Source organism: Danio aesculapii, chromosome 14 (genome assembly GCF_903798145.1).
Source record: "Danio aesculapii chromosome 14, fDanAes4.1, whole genome shotgun sequence".
In the NCBI taxonomy this organism is placed as follows: domain Eukaryota; kingdom Metazoa; phylum Chordata; class Actinopteri; order Cypriniformes; family Danionidae; genus Danio; species Danio aesculapii.
The window spans coordinates 42,628,431-42,654,685 of record NC_079448.1 but is presented as its reverse complement, the minus strand read 5'-3'; the positions used below and the strand labels follow the sequence as shown (position 1 = coordinate 42,654,685).

The 26,255-nt window shown below is 36.6% G+C and overlaps 1 long non-coding RNA gene across 1 annotated transcript in view; it reads right to left on the bottom strand.

Annotated features, from left to right (window-relative positions):
• The window catches only part of LOC130240235 (uncharacterized), a 166,856-nt gene that overhangs the window by 74,450 nt on the left and 66,151 nt on the right, over window positions 1-26,255 (bottom strand). The window contains exon 3 of the long non-coding RNA XR_008838749.1: window positions 7,337-7,459. This is a non-coding gene — a long non-coding RNA (uncharacterized LOC130240235). The remainder of the gene's footprint in view (window positions 1-7,336; window positions 7,460-26,255) is intronic.

The following is a 26,255-nucleotide window of genomic DNA, read 5'->3' as shown; positions in this document are numbered from 1 at the left end:
TAATAACTACGACTACTTCTACTACTACTACTACTACTAATAATAATAATAATAATAATAGCAATAACAACAATAGTATTAATAAAACATTATTATCATTTATTTAAACATTACTATATGACAAATGAAATATTGATAATGCTACACAGATCTTTAGTAGATAAGCTACTACTGTGCCTACTGGGAGAGTGGCTTTTGTTTCAGTTCATAAAAGCCCCCTTGGTGAAATGCAAACAATGTCGGCCAGATGTTTTGCATAGTGTTGTATAATTGGGTGCTTTGTGTGGGCTTGATGAATTAGATAATACACACAGAGGTTAATAACCCTAAATCAGTGCCCAGTCCGAATGTGGGGCACACCTGTGTGCATTCTAAATATACCTGACACACATAACTAGCACCCCGGTGCAGACTACCAGCTAGTTGGCACACAATAAATCTACATGCTGTTTTGACACCAAAGAAGTGGAATGGACATAAAACTGAGATTTGGCTAAATTTAGCCTCCCATTACAATAGAGCAAATTTTTCATTGTATTTGTGTGATTGTGAATCACAATCCAAACAGGATGAATGCGACAATCAGTGGACATCGCTATAAACTTATATCCTTTTTATCAATTGTCCATTCTCTCATTGCTTCTGTTGTTTTCATTAATTAACAGTCTGTCCCACTTCACATAGCCAAGCTTAATCAAACTAACAATTAGCTGCAGGCACTTGTAGACCCTCTGATTGATAGCCACAATCCTTGGAGTTTAATTTGAGCGATTGAGTGGGTGCTTACCAGCGCCAATCACCCTCAGGGACGTTTCACAAGGACATTTCTACTGTGATGTGTCAAATTTCTGTCCTATATATCAAGTTTTTCAATGTCGTTAGCAGGGTTTCAGAATAAGAAGATTAAATAGCTGTATTTGTATTTGTATTAATAGCGTGTGTATGTCATTTAAAAAGTTCCTCATTTGGTTTTTGAGGTCTCCTGAAAAATGTTTCCACGGCTTACATTTCTGGAGTAATCACGATAGGGAGATATAAAACATCTGAACATTCAAATTCAATGAAAAAAAAGGAGAACCAAAACTGCACACTATTATACATTTTTCTGTCACACTTTAATTTATTCTACACTCTTAAACACTGTAAAAGAATTATAGGCAGTACAACGACAAAAAAAAAACATAATTCTTATTTCCCTTTTGCTTTTTCTTGTTCACTCAGTTATTGAAAACATCAGCTGCACTGACCTAAAATTATTTGCCAGTAATACACTAAACATTTAGTTGGGTTAACAGAAGATTATTTATCTTTTATAACACACACTGGAAAGCTGTGAAATGCTAGTGACAAAAATACGTATTGAACATTGTTATTATTTAATTATGTATTGTTATTATTTGAATTTATGTAATTTATTTAAATATTTATTTTCACCTTTTAACCATTTGTTGGATTCCTGATGTTTATTTTTTATGTTTATTTATATATACATTTAATTGAAGTCTTTTTATTTTATGTTTTTTATGCAGTTTGTTCTGTAGATCAAACAAAACCCAATAAAATATTTTGGAAAAAAAATAGTTAATATAGTGACTATGTTTTAGGGATGAAGAATAACATCATGCACAATATGTACTTTATATGCCTTAATAAACAGCCAGTAACTTAATAATAAACAGGTAATAAGCAACTGGTTAATAGTGAGAATTGATACTTAAACTGAACTGTTACTAGATTTTACTTTTCACATTTCATATTCTCTATAAGGCAAAAGATTTTTGAGGGATAAGCCGAAAACCCTATGTTTAGTTGTACTACTGTACTTTATATATAACATCATTTGTAAGGACAACTAGAAAATAATAACCAATCAAAGACTTTTTTTGTTGATCTTAAAAATCCAGTGGCCAATCAGATTAGTTGGTCACACTTTACAATAAGCTCTCATTAGATAATGTTAGTTCATGTATCAATCAATCAAACAAGTCATCATGTAACATAAACTAATACTGAACATGAGTTGTACAGTGTTTATTAATCACAGTTCAACAGTTAATCATTAAAATCCATATTCATGCTTGTTAAGATTCGTTTAAGCATCGTGAGGTAACAACAGCTAACAATGAACAACCTTATTTTGATGAACTAACAAATATAAATACAGTAATAAATACATTGTTCATTTTTGTTCATGTTATTAAATACATTAACCCACGATCAACTAATACAGCGTTAATGTAAAGTGTTAGCGATACATTTAGAATAGTTACAGCTGGAAGCACTGTTTTGTTAACTCAGTTTTGTTGACTGAGTTCCATGTGCTTCCAAATTTCTCATCATAATGCAGGTACAGTACATTGTACTGTTTCGCATCTTTGGTTAGTATATTGCTAAATAATCGTCAAAACAAGTTTCTTTTTTTGACATGACTAAAGTGTTAAAGTAGACACTGTTGTGGGCAGTCAGTTAAAAGCTACTGCCACTGATATATGTACTGTAGATCACTTTCAGAAGTGAACTTGTGCACGACTCTAATTCAGAATCATTTATTTTACCGTACACTTTGATCTTTAAAACTTTGCATTTACATTCACAAACAGCTACATTACACTGCATGAAAGGAAACATTCATGGGAACATAAAACATAATGGAGCTATTTAAAATAAATTGTAACACTTTACGTCAATGGGGCATTCATAAGACTGTCATGAAACCTTTATAATCATGACACGACACACGTCATTAATTTGAATGAGATTTTATGCATGCTTATGACAACTGTCATTAATTGTGATTTGCTCAGTGACAAAGGTGACATTGATTTCATTGTACATAAACAACTGCTTCATATCCTGTTTTTGTCTTACAATGGCATCTTGAATTTTGTCATTGGCTGCGAACGAAATTACATACTATCCAGTTTCGAAAAACTGTATACTACATGACCATTAGAAAAGTATGTTCTATATAGTATACATGGAAAGTGCTACATCAACCAGTTGTCATTATCCTACCCTCGTCAGTTGCATCACTTCACACTTATTCATGAATTCTCTCATGCTGCATGACTGCTTTATGGCATGCTATATTAACATGTCTTTGTAGTAACACGTATAATCATATCAACAAGACAGGACGTGCTCAAAGCAACCAGGATTAAAAGATCTGTTCAGCTTGCTGTGATCATCAATCTTCATCAAATGTGATCAAGAGTGAGTTTTACAAGTTTAAAACCTTTTTAAAACAGTGCATGTGTGTGATGAATTACAGCAATTTTACCATCTTTACTTTATCACCACAGCCACCTGTCAATCCTGCTTTATGAACGTTAAATCAGGTTTATTTTGTACATTATCATAACGGATATCCATAGAACAGTGGATATTAACGTGTATCCTGTCACATTTGCCATGCAAAAACGATGCAAAGTTAAACGTGCACACACTGTGTAGGTCCGCTGTGTGTGTGCGCGTGAACTTTGTAGCGACATTGTGTGTGACTCATCGTTACAACTCCACATCAAATACATCAAATAATCATGTTCTTATTGTAGTATTTCTCACAAACATTATGTGAGATCCAGTGGCGGTTCTAGTTTAAATGGCACCCTGGGCGAACCACCCCATATCCAACCCACCAAAAAAACAACAACAACAAAAAAAAAAAACTAGAACCATATAGAAACTATGTAGTTGACTTTTTATTACTCCCATTGGAACACATGTAGTTGTCTCAAACAAACAGTTCAGACAGCATACAAACAAACTGAAATGTTACTAATATTTCACTACATCTGGACCTTTCTTGCCCTTTTTGCTGCAGTCATCAATTGTATCATGATATAGCCATAGACTGTAAAATATATGGACGTAGCATCCGTGATGTCACCCATAGGTTTCTGAAGAGCGCAAAACAAGCCACAAGTAGGCGTGGTCAACCGTCGCCATTTTGTTCGCGCGTCATCGCATCCACGGCGGGATACCAAACAAGGGCAAAGAGGCGGAGAGTGGGCGGAGCTACAGACACCTGCTGGCACTTTGCTTAGACCTGGCAGACAGACTTCACTTTGGGAGAAACGCTTGATACTTTATTACCTGCGACTCGTTTGTGTTCTGACCACATGTGCTTGGCTGTACTATATCAATAAAGTGATTAGACTTTCAAAAACACTGTTGTAATACATTGAGCCACTAAACATTGCTCTTATGACGTTTTTCTACAGGAGGTAAACGCGAATTACTTCCAAACACTTCAGATGTGTGTGTGTGTTAGTAAATGCAAGACTATTGATAAAATCCAGCACAACACTGTATTACAACGCTTCAGGTGACTGTTCTAGAGCCTACAGCTAATCAATCTGTCACATTCTGGAGTGCTTTACGGGTCTAAAGAAAAATATTAATGATAAATGATCTTAAATAAAACAAATACATTTATAGAGATGGTATACAAGTATATAACTTTACTCACATGGGAAACGGAGGCCACGTGAACGGTTTGTGAGCACAATTAAATGCACACAGCATCCCATATCATCTGATAATTGTAAGAAATAAGTCCAAAAGGCAGCTGACTGTGTAAAGCCACATAAAACAAAACAAAAATACGATGAATATGCCGAGATAAGTGGCTAATCTGCCGGATTCAGCTGAGGTGAAGTGACGGTGACCAGCGAGACCTAGCTGTCACTCAAGTGGCCACGCCCTTAATTATGCAAACTTAAAATAACATAATATAAAGGAAATGGATGAGTTATAAAAAAATTCACCCCCCTCACAGTTGTCATGGAGGGTAATAATAGCTATATGAACCAAAATCGTTCTTTGTACCAGGCTGTAAACACCTTTTTTTCTGCTGTAAAGTTGGCCATTCTAACAGTGGGCTCAATTGCACTTTGCTCTATTATGGAGCCAGGACTAGCGGAATTTTGATGAATTGCAGTTTCAGTTACTTCCGTATTGGCCTCCCGAGGGAGAGTGGGAGGTTGCCGCTTGGATATAGCTTATTAAAGTAACCCCCCAGAGCCGTTGCTAGACAATGGCCACGCCCCACTACCCAAAAACATATATTTTAATTATTTAGTATAAATAAACATACATATTATTATTATTAATAATAATAATAATAATAATAATAAAAATAAATAACAGAGATCAATCTTAAATGTAACTGGAAAACAATGTAAACACAAAACAGCAGTAAGAGGCTAAGATCTCTTAAGAAATCTTTGGCATGAATATTTAAGACAATTCTATAGAATACAAAAAATATGTTTTATGTAATTAACTGTTGTCTTAGGCCTGACTCTTGGCCGAGAATTTATGTCATTAAGTCTTACTTCACTGACTCATCATCTCTCCTTTCTGCTTTATAGCCATGCTTGGTCAAAATAAGATGTACATATTATAACTTCGACTTGCAAAGCTCGCTGCGTGCCGACACCTCTGCATAAAAGTTACTCTGGTTTCACAGTGCATTAGCGGCATGTATTTTATCGGCGTGCATGTAAACAACCGATATTCACACCGGGAGCAGATCAGCACGTGTGAGGTGCCCGGGAATGGTTTTATGCGCACATGTGTCAATTTGCTTTCAACAGCGTTGTTTCGGTTTGCGCATGCACCAAATAATGGCTCCTAACGTATTTATTCTGGGATTACCACTCTAAATTAATATACATACATACTTATTGGGGCCCGTTTTTTTTTTTTTTTTGCACCGTCTCCCTGTGTCTCTCTTCATCTGAAGTGCTACCTAAATATAGTACATACATTTTTAAAAATGTAGTTATGAATTTGTTCACTTCATTTGGCCAGTAATGGAGTTTGTTGGCCAAGTACCCTCATATTATCCTTCATTTTCCCCCCAAACATCTCTTGTGAGCCCTCAAAGCACACCCTCTGTTTAATAAGATATAATATTTCCCTCGGCAAAAAGAGAGCACTTAATGTCAGCATAAAACCATGTTAGTTTAACAGCTGTCTGCACAACATAGTGAATATGCCTCAAGCCTACAGTACAACACCCCGGCAGAGAATATTCAAACTGGGTATAAGAGGATATGAGACCAGGCTGCTTTCAGAAATCTGCACATTCGACATTCTGAAGTGAAGACATTTTGTGATATTTCATCTTATAAAATAATATCGACCTGTTGCCCTCATCCCACAGCAAAATGTAATTAAATTTTCCTTACATTTCGTTTTATGAAGTTTCACAAGACCTTTGTACAGAACTACGACATTTACTTGGAATAAGCAGCCTTTAGAAAAAGATCAAAAATAAAAATACTACATGGAAAATGTCTTTCTCAGGAAAAATAACTAGTGCATAAAGTTTATGAGAGTGATATTGTAAAAGTAAACTCTTTTCACAAGGCCACGCATCAGAATAAAGATAACCGAAACCTTGAAATAGTTTCTTTCAGCTTTTTTTTTGTTGTTGTTGTTGTTTAGGAAGGTATATTTGATATTAAGAATGTCGTGAAATTTCAGGCTGTATAATTAATGGTCAAAATACCCCTTAAATAAAAATTCTGTCATAATTTAAGCTCCATTTACTTGTTTCTTTTGTTGTACACAAAATATGATATTTTACAGAAATCCTGTAAATATAACTATATAACTATAACCCTGACTTCCATAAAAAGGAAACTATTTTTTATTGAAGTCAATGATTACAGGTTTCCAGCTTTCTTCAAAATATCTTCTTTTGTGTATCAACAAATATCAACAGAATAATGAAACTCATAAAGGTCTGGAAGCACTTGAAGGTGAGTAAATAGTGAGTAAATTTTCAGTTATGATGAACTATCCCTTTAAAGGATTAGTTCACCCAAAATAAAAGTTTGACTTGATTTATTATCTCTGACCAGTGTTAATGTTCAAATAAATTTCTAAAAACTAGATGTTATGTGATTGAAAAGACTGAAATGTTCTTTGACAAGCACTATGCTTGTCTTTCTCTGGCTCAGCGCCACGCGTTGTGGGAAAGCAGATTTGAATTTAGCCGCTGATCACATGATCAATGTTAATAAAATATTGTGAAAATCGCACGATATATGACATAACTGTCAAGTACATTTCAAAACATCTGAACTATGTCAGATTTAACACTACATGTTGGCAAAAATATATATAAAAATCAGATTTGGGCAACATTAGCTGCAATGTGAACATAACACAGGCTCATGTACCCCTGTCTACATTTCTGGAGAGCGTGAATTATATAGCCAGAGGTACGTCTGGCTGCATTTTGCTTTAAAACGAATGCTACGGGGTGGTGTGAGGCCGCCGACGGCTTCTGTTTCTTTTTACGCTACCACTGACTGCTTACCTGTGTGGATGCCTTTTTTCAGTATTACCAGTTTGCTCAGTGACTTGCTGTGTATGTTGGCGCACTTGGGACCTGGAGTGGAGTTGATGAGGTTTGAGTCCATCGAAGAACGGTTCAAGAAACCTGGTAAAACAAAAGCACAAAATAAATAAATAAACAACAGGCTGAAAACGTGGTGAAAACATGCAGCCACGACAGCTTTTCTTTTTCTAGATCAGTTGGGTTTAAGGACGGGAGTGGGGTTTGTCAGTTGACAGCAAGCTGAGCTGAGATGCGTTTTCCAAACAATGACATAACTTGCAGCTGAACTATTATAGTACGATGCATCGTTTGGGAAAAGAACGATGTAGTGACGAGTGTTTCTCAAAACTGTAGTTTCTCTATTGCAGATCCATCATTTGAAATACGTTAGTTAAAACGTAAAACGTTTATATTGACGCCCCTTTAAATGGTAGGTGTGTCAAAATGAATTGTTTCTTCGGTGCACCGTGATGCAGACACAGACAATTCGGTACTGGTTCAGTAATAGATCATAACTGGTTATTATGTACTGACGTCATTTATCTCATATGCGCTATATCGCGGTAGCCTACTATGGCGAGGGATGCTAGCGCGAGTAATTAAAACACTGTAACTACATACACACACAGAAACTCTGCACAATTCACTGTGTGTGTTTGCTGTATCAGTCTTTTACTGACATACAGCAGATGCTGTTTCACTGCGATTGAGAAAATGAAAGTAAACTCCATTTATTTACTTATTTCTTTCTCTCTCTCTCATTGTGGCCCGTTTGACCTGCTGGTGTGATGTTCCCTCTCCTCTCGGCTGTTATAGCAATACTTGTGGATCCAGACACGAGCGCGTGTCTGCAGAGCAAGTTTTCTCCTCCGCATCTATCATGGATCAGCTGTGATTGCCGTATCCGTTTATTAGAGTCACTCATCGGTGAACAGCACCAGAGCGTTAAAGCCAATCGCAGCCCTTTCTGTTGAGCGTGTGACCAATCATGGGGTGTAAGAACTCCCTCGACAGGGCTCATAAAGCGAGCGGGATATTTACATTTGTTTATTTGCTATAAACGCTCATGTCATCTGTGCATGTACTTGAGTTTTTAAAGGTACAGCTCTGATGTTTGTATTAAAGGACAAAATCGTATTACAAATAATATTTAAATATAAATATATTTATACATTTTTCTTGTGCTGTGAAGTAAACATAAAATTGTGTATGGATAGCATCGTCAATGCACCATGATGCACCGAGATATCGAATTTAACCGAATCGATGGCATGAGTATCTTAACCGAACCATGAGACAAGTGTAGGTTCACACCTCTACTAAACAGGGTGGAGTAACAACTTCTTTAAAGTAAAACCCCATAATTTTTTGTGCAAATTATTGCAGTCAATGGCAATCGCAGGGTGGCAGGGCGAGGAGCTCTGTAACCAGGGAGGAGCTCGGAGTAGAGCCGCTGCTCCTCCACATCGAGAGAAGTCAGCTGAGGTGGCTAGGGCATCTGTTTTGGATGCCTCCTGGATGCCTACCTAAGGCGTAAAACTACCTAAAGTGTTTTTTTATGCAAGAAGAATTTTGAGATTATCAAAAGTGTACACAGCGGCCTTGCAAATACAGCGGATTTGCAAACATACAGTCAATTTGCAAATACAAAAACTGCGAACAGATGTATTTCCGGTTACGTATACACTGTCCCCAGAAATGTAAACCTGGGTACGTATCCGCAATGAGCCTGGGTTGGAACCAACACAATCTCACGGCAATTCGTAACTTTTTGATTTAGTGGCTAATTCGTACGAATTTGTACAATCTAATTCGTACAATTTAGTATGATTTGCTCATCCCCCAATGACCGTTGGATATAGGGGTGGGGTTAGGTGGCACGCCTCCTTTTTAAAATCGTACAATTTCGTACAACTGAACTCGCACAAATTCATACGAATTAGCCACTAAACTGACAAAACGTAAAATACTTACGTTTTCTCGTGAGATCAGGCTGATTAGAACATAACCTAAGTGGCTTTGAATAATATTAGTTGGCAAATGCATGAATGTAAATTTTAGTTACAGATGACACATACAAATTTACTGGAATTTAATAAAAATAAAATAAAATGGAATAAAAATATGAAGTTAATACCGGATCAACTTAAGTAAAATGAGTTAAACATAAAAAAATTGTAGTCAGCTTTTTATAATATAATTACAGTGTTAGAGTCTTTAACTGTTAAAATTATGATAATTGTGCAGTGCAGAAGAGTTTCATGGTATGTTTTTGACATATGAAAAGAAAAAGATTTGACCCGTTGAAGACCTTGTATGTCGAAACGGTGTCTAATTAAATAGTCTTTTAATGAGAGCTACAGTGGCAGTGTGCTGATTCTGTTTACTTATATGTTTCTGACATATCCCTGGGATTTAGTCTGACTTACACTCCTAATATCAAGCGATTATTATTTCCTTAGATTGAGTCATCATTCCAATTCCAGACTCTCTGTGAAAATGGCACGATCAAGACACATTAGGGTGACAAAGAGGTAAAACTTTTTTCTCTCCAAACTTGGTAATACAGAGAGATTAATGTGGCACATCCCGAGGGTCCACAGAAGACTCTGGCATTGTTCCTGATGATGCCCTTCTCAATCCTTGCACTTTTGAAATTTATTAGAGGATTTGTATTCTTAATGACACCTGGCCCTTGCCACTGGAGCAATGTAAATAATCCCATCACCCTGCCCAAACTCATCAAGCGCAGTCTAATCCCTTGTTTAAGGCAGTTACACTGGCTCCACCCATTAATTCCCGCTTCATAAGGACACAGCTTTGCATATATTACAGCGCTATGATCTGGTGAGCGCTTCCAGCACGTCTAAAGGAATTCACACAAGCTCTGAGAGTCAATGTCACTTCCTCCAACTGCATAAAGACCTCTGCCACACGATATCAAAGAGCCTGCTAAAACATGCACTTTTAAGTTTAAAACTTCCCATTTGTGACACACTGGTATGAAGTGATGGGATTTGTGTGTTCCGAGAACATAGAAGTTGGATTTAGAGCTAGAGACCTCTGGCAAACAGCCAGGCAAAGAAAGGATTCAGAAAGGAGTTAACGTGTGAATTTCGTGCTTTGGGTTTAATACTCAATGATGAGAAAATAACACAAAGTTCACTTTTTTTTTCATGTGGTTAAAAGTGCATCTGATACGGATAAATCTAGTGATCCAGGACCACCAAACTAGTCATAAGTGCACATGTTTTGGGATTTATACATAATCTTAAAGCTGAATAAATAAATAAACTTTCCATTGATTTATAGTTTGCTAAAATAGGACAAAGTTTGGCCAATATTTGGAATCAGAGAGAAAAAAAAACAAGCTAAAAACTGAGAAAGCAGCCTTTCAAGATAATCCAAAATTTAGTTTTGATATATTTACAGTTAGAAATGTATAAAATATCTGCATGGAACATGATCTTTAATACTTAATAATTTAGACCCATGAAATGTATTTTTGTTTATTGTCAAAAATATACCCGCAAAATATACCCATGATTGGTTTTGTGGTCAAGACAGAGTCACATATTGTTTACAAAGCTGAACATACCCTCATCGACCACTTTATTAGGTACACCTTACTAGTACAGGTTTTGGACCCCATTTTGCTTTCAGAACTGCCTTATTCCTTCATGGCATAGATTCAACAAGGTACTGGAAATATTCCTCAGAGATTTTGGTCCGTATTGACATAATTTGCATCATGCAGTTGCTGCAGATTGCGAAACTACCGTTCCACCACATCCAATAGGTGCTCTATTGGATTGAGATCTGGTAAGTGTAGAGGTCATTTGAGTACAGTGAACTCATTGTCATGTTCAAGAAACCAGTTAAAGATGATTCGCGCTTTATGACATGGTGCATTATCCTGCTGGAAGTAGCCCTCAGAAGATGGGTACACTGAGGTCATAAAGGGATGGACATGGTCAGCAACAATACTCAGGTAGGCTGTGGCATTGACTCAATTGATGCTTAATTTGTTACTAATGGGCCCAAAATGTGCCAAGAAAATATCCCCCACGCCTGCATTGAGTTGCTGCCATGTGATTGGCTGATTAGAAATTTCCGTTAACGGGCAGTTGCACAGGTGTACCTAATAAAGTGGCCGGTGAGTGTGAATTCATATAAGGTAGATATGCTTCAATTGACTGATCAGAAATTAGAACCTTTTTTTGTTTTAATTTTGTCAATCTTTGTATTCAGGTATAGTTTGAAAAAAAAAAAGCACAAGGATATCCAGATATAGCCATCGAGTGCCTGTAACCAGGAACTTGCAGCGGTTGTTCGCTTCCGAATTCTTTTGATTAGTCAACTGCTTTGGAACTGACAGTGATGAGCAGCACTTCATGTGAAAGTTGAAGATCTTTTAACTTCACACACAGTCTAAAAAATGCGGTACTCAGGTGAGAAGAGCTTCATATGACATGTGTGACGGTCACACACATCCATCAAGGACATGTTTACATTGAAAAACAACAGAAGTAATTAATTGAAAAGGAATTAAAAGGAAAATGCCTTGCCCCTATAAGAACCTAATAAGCTTCTTCTGGTGTGTTTGATAAGATTTGGAGCTAATCTGAAAATCTGCAGGACCCCTGGCTTAGATGGTTGCTTTGCATTCAGAATTAACCAAGAAAACGTCACCATTCCTGCTATCCCAGTAGCGCCACCTACAGGCAGAGAGTGAATGTGCATTTTTACTCAGCCTGTTTGTTGTTTTTGTTTTGTACAGCTATGCAAAAATCCAGATCAGAGCATCATTAAAATAATGTCTAAACACATATTTAATGCTATGTAACAAAATTCCAGGAATAGATGGACTAAAAATGCATGATATGAAAGGATTGCGAGTAATGAATGTGAAAACACAGTGACTTAGTCCATGGCACACCAATTACAGACTGAACTGCTCTCAGATATGGCAATAGAGACATTTAGACATCTATTTTAAGACGCTGCAGATTATGTGTGACTAATGACAATTAAGAGTGAGAATGGGATTCAAGACAGCGCGAAAGCCACAAGAACGAGACCTCTAAAAGTAGACCAGATTAAACATTTGGTGCTATACAGTATGTAATACTTAATAAAATGGTGTCTATGCTGTCATAAAAGAAGTGTAATGCACTGATATTATAACAGCATTTTTTGTACAGTATGCAGTGAACTGAACCATCAGCGGTGTAGCACTAACATATCAATGTTGTTCTGTGCATTGACAGCATATGGCTATAATAAGCTTGTTTTTATACTACACTGCATAACACTACTGTCAGTTTTTTCTCTGTCTTTTTGATTAAATCAGTTTAAATTGGATAGAAAGAAATACTTCTGGTGAACATGCTTTTATTTAGTTATTTTTAATTATGTATAATAACTATATATTTATATAGACTGTAAAAATGTTACAGTTCTGTAAATGGTTTAGCATGACATTACATGTCATTTTACAATAAAATATTTATATAAAAAATCCATATTTTGTATTTTCCTTAACTTACATTTTGATCAATAAATCAAGCAATCAATAAATAAATATATTTTAGGATAAATACAGTAATATCAGTGGCAGAAAAAATACACAACATTAAAAAAATCCACCCACATTCATCAATAAGAAGACACTGAACAGATAAAAGGTGGCTTTTGGTTTATAAAGCATTGATAGTTTGATTTTGAATGCATTAAAATCAATTTTAAATATACGGTTTAAGCATTTAAAACTTGACATCATGAAAAACCTAAAATACCTTTACAACCATTTTTTAAAGTGAGTTTGGTGCTGTCAGTTTTGTACGATACATTTTGTACTATACATTTAATGGGATAATTATATATACACACTACCTGACAAAAGTCTTGTCGTCGATCCCAGTTGTAAGAGCAACAAATAATACCTTGACTTCTAGTTGATCATTTGGAAAAGTGGCAGAAGGTAGATTTATACCAATGAACCATCAGTTGAACTGCATCCCAATCATCACACAGATCTGCAGAGTGAATGACAACATCAACAGCCTGAGGTATCAAGACATTTGTGCTGCCCATTACATTACAAACCACAGGAGAGGGCAAATTCTTCAGCAGGGTAGCGCTCCTTCTCATACTTCAGCCTACACATCCTGAAAGCGAAGATGGTCAAGGTGCTCCAGGATTGGCCAGCCCAGTCACCAGACATAAACATTATTGAGCATGTCTGGGGTAAGATGAAGGAGGAGGCATTGAAGATGAATCCAAAGAATCTTGATGAACTCTTGCAAGAACGCTTTCTTTGCCAGTCCAGATGACTATTAATAAGTTATTTGAGCTCATGGGAGTCAGACACAATATTGATTCTTTTTTCCACTGCAGCATGACTTTATATTCTATACTGTAAATTATTTCTGTTAAGTTACAAGACTTTTGTCTAAGCAAAGTCAGAACTTACGTGCTAATTAAATAATAAAAAAATCAAGGCATGATCATATTTTATTTTGGTAAAATAAGCATAATCTAGAGGTCTTTGCCTTTCATATAAGCTACTACTGATACCAAATGATCAAATAGAAGTCAAGTTATTATTTGTTGTTCCTAAAACTTGGATAGGCCACAAGACTTTTGGTACTTTAAGGTAGTGCGTATATACAGTTATAAGTATATAGTATATAAGTTAATAATATAATATAAGTATATAAGTTAAAATTATTAGCCCCCTGTTTATTTTTTCGCCAATTTCTGCTTAACGGAGAGAAGATTTTTTTCAACACATTTCTAAACATAATAGTTTTAATAACTGATTTCTAATAACTGATTTATTTTATCTTTGCTATGATGACAGTAAATAATATTTGAATAGATATTTTTTAAGACACTTCTATACAGCTTAAAGTGACATTTAGAGGCTTAACTAATGATGGTTTGTTCTATTGCCCTTGAAAAAAAATTGCTTAAAGGGGCTAATAATTTTGACCTTAAACTGTTTTTTTTTTTAAATTAAAACTGCTTTTATTCTAACTGAAACAAAAGAAATAAGACTTTTTCCAGAAGAAAAAACTATAATCAGACATACTGTGAAAATTTCCTTGCTCTGTTAAACATTATTAAACATCATAATATATTATTTTTTTTATTAGTATTTTTTTCTAGATGTTGTCTTACAATTTTGGGCTGCACTGTAAATTTGATATTTTAAGAGCTGAAAAACATGATATGGTCATGACAGACTCAACACAAGTGTTCTTTTCCTGGAAGATTTCTGGAGCTGCCGTAGCTTATATAAGATACAGCTAACACATTGAGCAAGGTGTCGAAAGTGACATGCATAGATACCATTCTCCAACACAAAAGGCAATCCTCTGTGTTCATTTTGAAAAATTCCAGGCTGAACGAAGTGAGCATGAGAAATAGAAATTGGACAAGTAATTTCAATGAGTTTGAGCTGGAGCCCGGTCAGAACTCATTAAGATCCAGAGAGGTTCTCCAAGCTTTATGCTTTAATTAAGCGTCAATCTCTTCCAAATTTGATTGCAGGAGACATGCCATTATGTGCGGCTTGTCATATTATTCCTCTTATTCAACATCGGAGTTTAAATACGTCCCTTCACCTGTCTCACAGTGCCCAAAGACTTGCCACATGAGAATGGATTACACAAAATGAACACAGTGCTGCTTCACTTGAGTACTGGCAGTACTGAGAAGCTTGTGCACATCCCTCGCTTGAGTGTGCAAACTCCCCCAAAGATTAAACGATAGGAAAGGGAGAGATGAATTTTGGGGCTTGGTGAACTTGATTGCCTGGGAAATGCGCGATGAATATATCAATGATCTCTGCCACAGCATCCCACTAAAAGATACTGCTGGTGAATTTATGAGTCATGAAACATGCAGGATGAGCTGAAAAGGAAGGAAAGAAAACACAGTGCCGATGTACTGTATGAAATAAGAAACTATCATTACTGTAGCAGCAGGTAACTTTGTTTTTCATTGACATATGAAGACACACTGCATTAAAATGGTGCTAAATAAGAATAATAAGGCGTTCTTTAAATGCAGAAGTTTCAGCTGTACATTTCGTTGCTCTTTCCTTGTGAAAAACCATGCTGTGCTGCATTTTAATTTCGCCGGCTTGTTGTATTGGTTAACCCCTAAACTTCCTTTTCAAGTTTTTAATTTGTGATGAAATGCGAGTTCTCTCTCGTCACCTTTCCTCGTGACCCAGAACACACAATCAACACCTTCACGCGTACGCCTGCCTTCCCCGAGATCCACCATCTGTTCACAAATCCTACAGAAAGGAACGAAATGTAAGTCTGGGAGAATTTGTCGGCAAAAGAAGAGATCAAGCTAAAATTCAAATAAGAGAAACATTCATTATGGTTTTGACAGGACTCGAAGCGGCGCAAAGCATAACAAATTAGACATCGGGCCAGTGTACTGGTGAATGATTCTAATATGATACACAGCATTAAATCAGAACTGTCGCTTTCTGATGAAATATCGAAATATAATAACTCAGCTGCGTCTAGACTCTTCAAGTCACACCTTGATTTTGTCGGAAAATGATAAAGCGAAAGATAACGGTCGCAAACTTCAGCTTCTCAGCCATCAGACGGGTGGCTTGTCAGATCTCAAGCCTGTCAGAGATTCATGCGAAGTGACAAGGTCTGGGAGAGCAGCGGAAACGGGGGCACTATTGAATTAGAGTGTCAGATATGCTGATACACACAGGGGCGACTAACTCAATTTCACCACCACCAAAGTCTCCGTTGTTCCAAAACACATTACTATTAATGAAACTGTATTTTACTGAAAAGATGAAAAGGAAAATATAATAGTTTTTGGGGTCATACAAGACCAGTTTAACTCAAATACTGGGGGTATTTTAATAAAGCTACATGTAACTGCTTAACTGAAAGATGACTGGCAAAACATTATACTGTTTTTACATACTGTAAGTAACACCGACTTGAAAATAGTAACATTCATTCATTCATTTTCTTTTTTGCTTAGTCCCTTTATTAATCAGGGGTTGCCACAGCGGAATGAACCACCAACTGATCCAGCATATGTTTTATGCAGCGGATGCCCTTCCAGCTGCAACCCATCACTTGGAAACACCCATACACACTTATTCATACACATACACTACAGGAAATTTTTTAATTCACCTATAGCGGTTTGGATTCATAGGGGAACCCGGAGCACCCGGAGCACCCGGAGGAAATCCACACCAACACTGGGAGAACATGCAAACTCCACACAGAAAAGCCAACTGACCCAGCCGAGGCTCGAACCAGCGACCTTCTACCTGTGAGGCGATTGTGCTACGCACTGAGCCACCTTGATGCCCTAAAATAGATACACCCACATTGAATCAATATTAGTGTTGGGCCGTTATTGGCATTAATGTGCTGCGTTAACGCAAGACTCTTATCGTGCAATAAAAAAATATCGCCGTTAATCTATTCTCAAAGTTGGGTTGGGAGCTGGGTCTATTCTACTCAAGCTATGATGACTTTCACCTTGATATTTTAGTGTGGATGTATGCCTGACCGGTGAGCCGTCTGACAAAAAAGTGCCCATCTGAATCAAAGGATGCCCTTCTGGATCTTACACTTACTTCGAAGACACTGCTGACTACGCTTCCATGGACATCTGTAATCTAGTTATTTGCCTTAATAGACAATAATATAATTAAGATGTTTATGTGAAGCGCTTTCATGTAAAAGTTTCCTGTAATTTTGGATGACTTTAACCGATGTTTGGCAGTTTCACTTTAACTAATGAACATTTCATTCATGCCCCTGTGACAAACAAAAGTTTTAGATGCAAATAAGGAGTAAGGACTGGTGAGAGTGTTATGGAATTTAATAACGCACGCCAAATGGAAAGAAAAAAAACTTCTAAAACTTTTAGTTTTCTCGGCTATAAGATAACAGCGCCTCTGGTCATGCCTCGTTGCTGCACACGGTGTGAGCGCATGGTGGATGCTCGTAAGCGGAAACCCCTGTGACCTCATTAATCTGGACGGATTTTTTTGCAGTCCCCAAACTTTGTTCGCTTTGCTAACCTAACTCTATAAAAGCCAATTTTTGCATTGAACTTTGAGCAAATTACATTCAGAGATGTTGTTTATGTTCACGCAGCTACATTACACATCAACTAAAGTTTAAAATATGATATTGTAGTGGACCACCCCTTTAAACATCTCCATTCTTCATTTTTAACCATCAATAAATGTAATGCCAATGTTGGACAGCGCAATTATAAGCATATTCGTTTCTGTTAGCTTTGGATATGTTAGCTGATAAAGTGTGAAAATGTGAGGGAATAGCTGCCCTAAAGTTAAGACTTTGTTTTGTTTGTTTGTTTGTTTGTTAGATTTTTATTTTTTTTTTGTTAAGGATGTTTCCGTAATCTTACCTTCTGAGTTAAGATAAGATACTTGAAATGGTGTTCTGTAATAGCTTTTGTAGTAAAAGAAGCTCAGGCCATGCCTTTGAATTTCGAAACATTATTTTTTTTTCTTATACTGACACCACTCCCCATCTGTCATACACTATACCCCTCATTGTTAGTATATATTAATTGCACTTGAAATGCTGTTCTGTAAAAGCTTTTGTACTAAATGTGGTTCTAAGTAAAATTACCATGGTTATCAAATAGATATGATACAATACAATATTTAAGACAGGATTTTTCTAATACCTGGTCTCCAAAGTAACGTTGCAAAGATGGGACATATCTAAATGAAATATCTTATGAAGGGATGTTTACCCAATATATTTAAAACATCACAGCAGATAATGCCTGAGCAGAGATGAGTAAAAATGAAAACGGTGTCATCCTTTACTCACTCTGAACCTGTTCCAAACCAGTTTGATCACAAATGAACACTGTTAAACCCAACAGACAACTTTATCAAATGAAATGAGTGTAGTTAACTCAAAATTGACTGGAAGTTAATTCTACTCATTTGAAAAGAGTTTTGAACTCAGTGTTGATGGCAATGAGTTGATTAAATACCTCATTACTTCAACTTAAATGGAGTAAGTTCACAGGACTCATATAGATTCGTTTTTAAACTCAAATGGTTTGTAGCAATCGGTGTTCTCAAACGGTTTGAGTTGCCTTAACTTATTGGGTTTTACAGTACTCAGTTGGTTTGAGTTCTCTTCATTTATTGGGGTTTACTGTGCTCAAATTGCTTCATTTACTCAAATGGATTAAGTTCACAGTACTCATTTGGATTAGTTTTTGAACTTAAATGGTTTGTTGCAATCTGTTTTCTCAAATGGTTTGAGATACCTTAACTTTTGGGGTTTTACATTGAAGATATACTGAGGAATGTTGGAAACCAGTACACATTGACATCCATAGTATTTGTTTTTTCTACTATAGATGTCAATGGTTACCAGTTTCCAAAGTTCTTCAAAATATCTTCTTTTGTGTTATAAATATAGTATACAAACACACACACATGCTAAAAGCTAATATTAATATCTAAATGTTTTCCTGCCTGAAAGGGTTAAACTGTGTAATCTCTCTGCTATCCATATGGCTGCAGATCTTTTGGTGTTTTATTAGGGTCCAGTGGTTGTGAGCACAAGTCAAATAAAATGAGATAAACAGTCGGTGAGCACAATGAAATGAAAATGTTCCTCTGCACAATGTTTTAGATGGCATCTCTCACCCTGGTGGCACAGAGCTAATTCTCAGTCTTATTAAGATGCTCCCTGCTTTCCATTCCACATTAGACCAAAGAAACAAGCTGAAGAGCTGAATAGCCTCCTCTTGATTATGGAAATAATTGCTTCCATCTCCATATCACAGAAATGCGCTCACGCTTGTAGGCACTGTACACATGCTTCATCAACACTGTGTTAATGTCATGTTCAAGCAGAGAATGTTGAATTATGGAGAATGAAAATACTTGAATCACGATTCACACGTCTAGCAAACAGTGTTTCATAAGCCGCTATGATTCTGCCGCATTCTGGACAATACATCATTTATTTGGCAGGCGGTAGGGGGTCATAAATAATTCTGGCAGCTTCAGATCTGACAGTTGTGATCAAGGATGTAATACATTCACATTTTCAGGGCTTTCAGAGATGGGAGGTAGGTTTGGATTAAGTGTAATCATTTAAAAATCAACCATGAAAAAAAACCCCATCCTGATCAAGCACTAAAGCCTGATTTTGAAGGAGAGCGTTTCTTCCCAGTGGACCTCAGGGTGCTGAATTGCATAAGTGATTCTAAACCCTATTTAGGAGGGTTCAAGCCCTTGTCTTTCATCTTGGACCCCCTACAAACCTATGATTGCCTGAGCACCCTTAAGGGGGTCGCGCTCCGGATTAGAAGCTCAGCGCCATGTCTTTCAAGTTCGAACACATTGTTTTTTTTCTATACCGACACCACTTCCATCTGTCATACACTACTACTACTTTTTAGTATACATTTAAGATTTTTTAGCATGATGTTTATCTTTTTGGAGCTTTAAATATGTTTATTGCTGTTATTTAGAAAGCTGCAACGTGATTGCCTACAGTATTTGGTGTTGGGAAGTATGGACGCTGTTTGCGGTCTTAATCTGAACATGGTGCATCCAGTGTGCAATATCTGTTGTTGTCCTAGTTGGAAATATGGAAATACACTCATCTGCCACTTTTTTAGGTACACTGTCCAACTGCCCGTTAACGCAAATTTTTAATCAGCCAATCACATGCCAGAAACTCAATGCATTTAGGCATGTAGACATGGTGAAGACAATCTGGTGCAGTTCTAATCCAAGCATCAGAATGAGGATGAAAGGTGATTTAAGTGACTTTAAATGTGGTGTGGTTGTTGGTTTCAGACAGACTGGTCTGAGTATTTCAGAAACTGCTGATCTACTGGAATTTTCACGTACAACCATCTCTAGGGTTTACAGAGGATGGTACAAAAAAGAGAAAATATCCAGTGAGCGACAGTTCTGTGGGCGCAAATGCCTCATTGATGCCAGAGGTCAGAGGAGAATGTCCAGACTGGTTCCAGCTGATAGAAAGGCAACAGTAACTCAAATAACCACTCGTTACAACCAAGATATGCAGAAGAGCATCTCTGAATACACGAAACATCTAACCTTGAGGCGAATGGGCTACAGCAGCAGAAGACCACACCAGGTACCACTCCTGTCAGCTAAGAACAGTTAACTAAGGCTACAATTCACAAAGGCTCACCAGAATTGGACAATAGAAAAAACATTACCTGGTCTGATGAGTCTCAATTTCTGCTGCGAAATTTGGATGGTAGTGTCAGAATTTGGCATCAACAACATGAAAGCATGGATCCATCCAGCCTTGTATTAATGTTTCAGGCTGGAGTATTGGTGGTGTAAGGGTGTGGGTGATATTTTCTTGGCACACTTTGGGCCCATTAGTAGCAATTGAGCATCGTGTCAACACCACAGCCTACCTGAGTATTGTTGCAGACCATGTCTATCCCTTTATGACCACTGATGGCTACTTCCAGCAGGATAGTGCGCCATGTTCTAAAGCTCAAATCATCTCAGACTGGTTTCTTGAACATGACAATGAGTTCACTGTTCTCAAATGGCCTATACAGTCACTAGATCTCAATCTAATAGAACACCTTTGGAAAGTGGTAGAAGGGGAGATTCGCATCATGGATATGCAGCTGACAAATCTGCAGCAACTGCGTGATGCTATCATGTCAATATAGACCAAAATGTCTGAGGAATATTTCCAGTACCTTGGTGAATATATGTCATAAATTATTAAGTCAGTTCTGAAGGCAAAAGGGGGTTCAACCTGGTACTAGTAAAGTGTACCTAATAAAGTGGCCGATGAGTGTACGGTATATGAAATACATTCTCATTTGTTATATGCTCATATAGCAAATGAAAATGCATTCATATATTTCCATATTTCAGTTCATTTTGAACTGGAGAGCATTTTCGTTATGCAAAAAAAAGTGTTAAACATTTGGCTGAAAGTCACACATACAGGATATAACAATGTCTCAAAAATTTTGTGGATATTTTTTAGATATACTTTTTGGATTTTTTTTTTCCTCCTGTTATACTTCTGGTTTATGACTGGCCTACAAAAACAGCTTACACTTCTGTTTTATTATGCTATATTGTCAGCTTGTTTTCCATCAGTTTGAAGTGGTCTGGATCTGAGATTACACACCAGTGGATAATTTTTTTTTTTTTTTTTTTTGTCGACAACCTGTCTTTGTCGATATTATATAAAATTTGGGCAAAACATAGTGCTGTTTATAAAACTAGTGTGCTTTACAAATGTGTTCTGGAATTCTTTCATTTTGTAAATGACAAAGTCACAGTGTTTAAAAATAGCTTGTTATGCTATTGTGACTAAATATATATTTCTCAGTTTATACAGTTGTAATATTATTATATTATAATATAAATAATATTTATATTTCTTTTTTTAACTGAATAATCATATAGGCCTCAATGATTTAAAGTTGTGCTTATCAGTGTTAAACAGCATTATTTGTTGATACATATAGTTGAAGTAGGAATTATTAGCCCCCCTATGATATTTTTTTCTTTTTTAAATATTTCTCAAATGATGTTCAACAGAGCAGGGAATTTTCACAGTAATTAAAATGATTTACTGTGCATATATATATATATATATATATATATATATATATATATATATATATATGAGAAATATCACACGAGTAGCAGTGTGATATGGCAGTGCTGATACACAGCCATATCGCACTGCTAACTGCTACTCATGTGATAGTGTGTTTACACAACAGTTCGACGGCACAATCACTTATAGAAAAAAGAAAATCAAACACAGAGAGTCTAAAAACCCTTTTGTATTAGGAACTACCTTCTTCAGCCATTCATTCACATCTGCAGCTGACGTCAAAACAGAAGAAGCGTTACTATTAGGGTATATGCCGAAGCATGCTAATAGGACTTTTAATTTGCCAGTAACCTGGGTTAAGCGCTTCCGGTGAACTGTATGCAATTGCAAAATCGGCACGTTTAAGGTCAGATTTTTTTTTTTAAATCAGCGATCTCCACTGGCTGAGTGATATCCATATTTTATATATGAAAGTGGGTCTCAGATTGTACAAGAAGCACTGCATTCAATTACATTTTTCCCTACCATGTTTTTATAATATGAGCATTTATTTAACCCCACTATATTTAATGGAGCTTCTGCGCTAGCCTATCGATTCTGACGGGCGCGTGCAAGTAAACGGCTTTTTGTCTCGTTTTACGCTTGAGCAACTGAATGAATGCCAAAGTCTGTTTAACTGATTATATTTTAATTTCGTTACAACACTGATGCTGTAAAAGGAACCGTATAAAATGGAAAAAAAAACTTACAATAACCGGTCACCGGAAGTTTATCAGTATGGGAACAACACTAGCTCGGCATATACCCTATTCACCAACGTCACTTTAGAGCTATTTGAATGATTCTCTATAGCCTATGTCTCTTTTATGTCTAAAGTGATGACAAACCAGGTGATTTTGCTGACATTTTAAGATTATAAGGCTGAGCGTGAAATGAAATGCCATCAGTCTACAGAGAAATCTCCCTACAGTCTATTACAGTCTACAGTATTTCTCTGTTGCAATTGGTATTTTGTGACGGGTGCCAGGTGTCCCAGTGTTTAGGAATACATTTTTAAAAAAGGAGACAGAAACTATTTCGCTCTTCCAATTGGCCTTTATGCGTTAGCCTGTCGACTACATACATGCCAGTCAATGACAATAAGTAGTCAAAAGGAAAAGAAAAAGACACTCAAACATCCGCCGCAAAATAAAATGCTACATTAAAATAAAAGAATGATACAGCGGTAGAGCGACCATCACACACTTCTCAGAGCTTGCCAGAACTGAACTGAGCTCCCATGCATGCGTGCATACATCTCAAAGGTAAAACAACCACAGAAGAAGTCCTTTTAAAGGGGACATGACATTTAACATTAAGCGAAACACAATAATTAACCCTGAAAAAAGCAGTGCAATAACTACCAGACTACTGTTGTGTTTGCGAGAAGGAAAAACGCTAAACAGATGCGGGCATTTCTTCTTTCTTTCTGCCAACACAACACACATGACTGATGTGTGAGTCCCATATCTCACACTCTATGCACTACAATTACTATGGTAATGTTATAAATACAGCACTACAACATACAAAAGAGAGAGATCGACCTAGAATATCACTTACCAGTTTAACAATGATTTGATCAGCTGTAGTTATGCTGTTTTAATCTTCTAAGGGATATTATGCGGTCCTGTCGCCATCTTGTGGATGAAGACATCAACCGTCTTTAATCTACTCAGTATTACAGGCTTAAGGCCGCCGACGAGCTGTCTCTCTGAAATTGTAAATATTTTAAAATAGGCACTATTCTTATAAACAAACTGCATAGTTGCAATCTGAACAACTATAGTTCCAACTAAAAAAAGCCTCAAAACAGCACAAATATTTGTCAAACTGTAGATCGTCCTCTGCTTGTTGACTGTATGTGGGCAGAGTAATACACAAAGGTGAAGGGTGAAGAGGCCTTTCTGTGCGGTTACTGGCAAAAAAAAAACAAAAAAAAAAGATGGCTATCAGCCAATCCGATTCAAGAACCAGACAGAACCATTTTATAAATAATTTCCCTAATTTATGTTTAATGAAGAGAAGATTTTGTCAACACATTTCTAAACATAATAGTTTTAATAAGTCATTTCTAATAACTGATTTACTTTGTCTTTGCCATAATATTTTACTAGATATTTTTCAAGATACTTTTATACACTTATTTCACGCATCCACCATTTTAAAGAACCAAAGCGAGGCTGCGGTGGGAAGAAACACGGAAGTATAGGACCAGCACTGTAAACATTGCAGTAACATGCTGTGGACTACAAACCTCCAGCTGTTGCCGAGATTTTAAAATGCAAAAATGGTGTAAACATCACTTTAATATAATTCGGTAAGTTTAATTTAAACAATTAAAAGCAATTTAGCATCAAACAACATCACTTTAAGAGTAATACGCTCAAGCGTCCTCCTAGGCTTCAGTTCATGTCACCAGTTAAACACTGTGTGGACGCTTTCCTGCTTCAGCCTATGTAACCCGGTGAGCGATAAAATATGCAGTCCTCTGTAGCACACCCTTGTGTTGTCTGTAATAGTGTTTCGGTACTGAAGTTTTAAAAACGCCCATTTCCCGCTAAAATTCAAGCGCCGCTGAGCACGTTCATAAACAGCTCTGATTTACCATAGTAAGATCAGTCGAGTCATCAAGCAGATCGCTCGTCTGTGTTTATACTCGGTAAACAGCAGAGGGTGAACTGATGACCTCGGCCAATCACAGTCATTTCTGTTGAGCACGTGAACACAATGGCACATCAGCTCTGTTTTAAGAAAACCATCAACAGTGCCTTAAATGTCAGCGGGAAATGGACGTTTTTTCCTTTAATTCAGTATTGTGATAAGTCTAATATAGTGAAAGAATCAGTTCATTAACTTGGGTTTGATAAATGGCATCTAAAACATGTGTTTGGGAAAGAAAACGTTAGCTAACTAGTGCCATTTCCCTTAACTAAGCTGAAAATGAGCACTGATATCCCTTTTTATTTTCACTATTCATTCAGAACGGACAAATTTCCTTGCTCTGTTAAACATCATTTGGGAAATATTTAAAAATGAAATCAATATCAAAGGGGGCTAATAATTCTGACTTCAACTGTATATATATCAACAAATAGGTGACGCAGTAGGTAGTGCTGTCGCCTCACAGCAAGAAGGTCACTGGTTCGAGCCTCGGCTGGGTCAGTTGGCGTTTCTGTGTGGAGTTTGCATGTTCTCCCTGCGTTCGTGTGGGTTTCCTCCGGTTGCTCCAGTTTCCCCCACAGTCCAAAGACATGTGGTACAGGTGAATTGGGTAAGCTAAATTGTCTGTAGAGTGTGAATGAGTGTGCATGGATGTTTCCCAGAGATGGGTTGCAGCTGGAAGGGCATCCGCTGCGTAAAACATGTGCTGGATAAGTTGGCGGTTCATTCTGCTCTGGCGACCCTGGATTAATAAAGAGACTAAGCCGAAAAGAAAATGAATGAATGAATGAATATATCAGCAAATAATGCTTTTTATATAAAATAAGGTGAATTAAATCAAAAATAAGGAACATCTTGGATTTGTTTCTTCGCTCTTCTTTATTCTTTCTTTATGTATAAGTATCGAATCGGGTATCAGTAGATACTCAAAATCAAATGACTCAATGACAAAAAATAACCTGATCGGGATATCCCTAATATAAATATTATTTCTATTATAATAGAAATATTACAGCTGTAAAAACAGAAATATATATTTAGTCATAATAGCATAACAAGCTATTTTTAAAAGGCAGATCATTTTCATCATGCTGTGGGTTATTGACAGAACACAATGAATTATTAGTATGTTCATCATTTGCATTTGTTTATATGGCAAAACATGTCTTTTTCACCAAGAGGGTTCATACAGATTCCAAAGGCAGATACTGATAAGATCAGAACCTGGCTCAGATGTGTGTATACCTTTGGAGTTTTACAATGTGATCACATAATGATTGGTCAGTTTTTATTTCTCAGTGTTTGGGATTTTTGTTGTAACTAATTCAGTTGTAACAATAACAAGTTATTGTCATAAAATCATTTCATTTTCAAGTATTTGTGAATTACTTTTGATTTAACATTAACACTTAATTGCTCCATATTGCAATACAAATCACATAATAACAATGCTTTCCTACATTTTTAGCTATTATAACTGCCCTTATTTCCATTTCTGGTATAGGATTTTAGAAGGATGGTTTGACTAGAACTGT